This window comes from Mus caroli, chromosome 12 (assembly GCF_900094665.2).
Source record: "Mus caroli chromosome 12, CAROLI_EIJ_v1.1, whole genome shotgun sequence".
NCBI classification, from domain to species: domain Eukaryota; kingdom Metazoa; phylum Chordata; class Mammalia; order Rodentia; family Muridae; genus Mus; species Mus caroli.
The window spans coordinates 3,095,621-3,098,755 of NC_034581.1; the positions used below are offsets into that span (position 1 = coordinate 3,095,621).

At 44.8% G+C, this 3,135-nt stretch overlaps 1 pseudogene; it reads right to left on the reverse strand.

Annotated features, from left to right (window-relative positions):
- Positions 1-1,376: 1,376 nt before the first annotated feature.
- Positions 1,377-2,516, reverse strand: LOC110307292 (annotated as a pseudogene).
- Positions 2,517-3,135: the final 619 nt, after the last annotated feature.

A 3,135-nucleotide genomic window follows, 5' to 3' on the forward strand; every position in this document is an offset into this window, starting at 1 on the left:
CATAGCAGCCTTATTTATAATAGCCAGAAGCTGGTACTCCAGATGTCCCTCAACAGACGAATGGATACAGAAAATGTGGTACATTTACACAATGGAGTATTACTCAGCTGTTAAAGATAATGAATTTATGAAATTCTTGGGCAATTGGATGTATCTGGAGTATATCATCCTGAATGATATAGCCCAATCACAAAAGAAGTCACTTGATATGCATTCACTGATAAGTGAATATTAGCCCAGAAACTTAGAATACCCAAGATACAACTTGGAAAACATGAAACTCAAGAAGAAGGAAGACCAATGTGTGGATACTTCATTCCTCCTTAGAATAGGGAACAAAATGCCCATGGAAGGAGTTACAGAGACAAAGTTTATATCTGAGACAAAAGGATGGACTATCCAGACACTGCCCCACCCGGGGATCCATCCCATAATCAGCCACCAAATGCAGACAGTATTGCACATACCAGCAAGATTTTGCTGATAGGACCCTGATATAGCTGTCTCATGTGAGATTATGACAGTGCCTGGCAAATACAGAAGTGGATTCTCGCAGTCTTCTATTGGATGGAACACATGGGCCCCCAATGGAGGAGCTCGAGTAAGTGCCCATGGAGCTGAAGGGGTCTGCAACCCTATAGGTGGAACAACAATATGAACTAACCAGTATCTCCAGAACTCGTGTCTCTAGCTGCATATGTAGTAGAAGATGGCCTAATAGGCCGTCTTTGGGAAGAGAGGTCCCTTGGTCTTGCAAGCTTTATATACCCCACTACAGGGGAACGTGAGAGCCAAGATGTGGGAGTGGGTGGGTAGGGGAGCGGGGATGGGGGGAAGGAATAGGGGACTTTAGGGATAGCATTTGAAATGTAAATGAACAAAACATCTAATAAAAAATTTTAAAAAAAGGCCCTATGGAAGTAGCTGCTGCTGCCACCAAAATATACTCACCTCCATCCACAACTGCTGGGGCCGAAAAATAGAGAGGAGTTTCACATTATGGGATAATTCAGGTTCCCTAAGATTGAGAGAACTTATTTGTCTGTCCTACGGGAGAGGTGAGAACGCACATTCAAGGAATTCTTTTAGGAGGTCTGAGTTCAAACAGAAGGCCTCAAATCATACCACTTCATGTTCTATTTCATGCTAAAATTCAGGAGCTCTGTTTCTAACTAAGGCACCACCTGAAGGTCCAAAGGGTCATAGAATGGCACCAGCATATCCTGCAGCAGAGCTTCTAGATTCTTCCTCATCATAACATAGAGTGGCTTCTCCTTGTAACTGGGAACCATCACCACCTTTCAGTGCTCCTGCAGAGTCTCTGAGGCCCTGCTCGAGTAGCCACATAGTCCCACATGGGGTTTAGGGCTGTTCAGCTACTTCTGCTTTTGCCTAATTAGCTCCTCTGTGTTGGGAAGGCAGTTTATCCATGGTAGGGACCCATAATGCCACTTGAGCATACAGTAGCCCATGGTCTGGAAATTGCTGTGGCCGCAGGGCCCACATTCCTTGTTGATGCCATGTTAATGAACTCCATGTCCCCCCTCATGTGGACTTCTACTGCCTTCTTTTTAGGCCACATGTTTGCTACCTGGGCGGTAGCCCACTAGGGTTACCTGGCTCAGAACTCTGGATTCACAAAGACATTCTGAGCTGTCAGGTTTCTGTGAATATATTTGTTTTCATGGAGAAACTCCAGAACATCTAACATCTTCAGGCAACCTGCAACACACATCTCTTTGATACCACACATTTCATCCAGCTATGGTTGTCATCCATAGCTGACTGAAGGATCCTCCCCAGGCTGGGGAACTCCAGAAACCTGTACTTGTCCTGGTGAATGCCAAAGCTGATACAGATAGGGATGGCTAGGAGCAGGACCAAACACTGCTTCTTCCACTTATTCATGTTCACAGGCTTGGCCGCTCTCTGAAAGAAGGTCTGCTCATTGAAAAGGAGCCCATACTTGGAGTTCAGTTTGTGTGAGAATCTCTGCTCCTGAGACTTTGAATCACAGGGGACAACAATATTGGGCTCAGCTTCAAAGAGGCTGCCTTGGTTATCCCAGGTCTTCAGGGCCTCCAATGTCCAGTGCTTTCTATTCTGGTCTGTCAGCTTTGTCCCTGTGGGCAAAGCCTGGAAAGAATTGGTCACCAGGCTCCACTTCAGTGTCTGAGGGCTCAGACTGGTGGAAACTGGGCTACCTTTGGGGGTCAGGGGTCTGCTCCAGGTACCTGTGACTCTCTCAGGAAAACTCAAGGTATCATCAGACTCAGTCCTGCCACCATCAGAGTGGAGGGAGGTTGGGAGAGAAGTGACAGTGTGTGACCATTTCACTTTCTTGGGAGAGGTTGCAGAACCAGAGTTCAGCTCTCTTCTGGAGCTTCAGAGGATGACACAGGAAGTATAATGCCAGTCTTGTTGCTTCCTTCCTCCTCTACTGGCAGGGCCTTGCCACAGTAAGGGTGTAACTTTAATGATACTTTGACATTTTTGCCACAGACTGGACAGATCATACTTTGTGGACTCAGGGTCTGGGCCTTGGATTACTGGATTAGAAGCCTACTTGGTTAGAGCTGGGATCTGCACTTCTCTGTCAGTATAAGGGTATGCATTTAGAGTGTAGTTAGGGATTATGCTGGTGTAATAGAATGGAATCAGTAGGCTGGTCCTTGATGTGATTCATGGGTGCCACAGCTAGTTAAAGCTATTGTTTATGCTCTTCCCTTAGTAGGTCGCATAGCACTTCTGGTTCTATAAAAGGTAGCCCTTGGAAAGGATGCTTTCAGGCCAGATGCAGCTAAAATCCTTTTGAGTACATGTTTGAAGTGTGTGGTGTACTCAGCAATAAATATTTACTTTCAAGTTCTTAGTGAGAACCAAAGGTAAAGACTGTAGCCTATGTTTTGGGAATCCCTTGGATTCCCCTGACCAACAGCTTGAGAGGATTTTTCTCATGCCCAGACATAGTTTTTATTAGCTAGTCTGTGGCTCTTGTCAGCTCAAATGGTATAACTTTATTTCAGTTATATATGAATACATGTATCAACACTTATTACATATAGTTTTTGGTAAATAAAAATAATATTGCTCCTATGGCTGTTTCAAATATCCTTTGTCTTATTCTCCTTTATT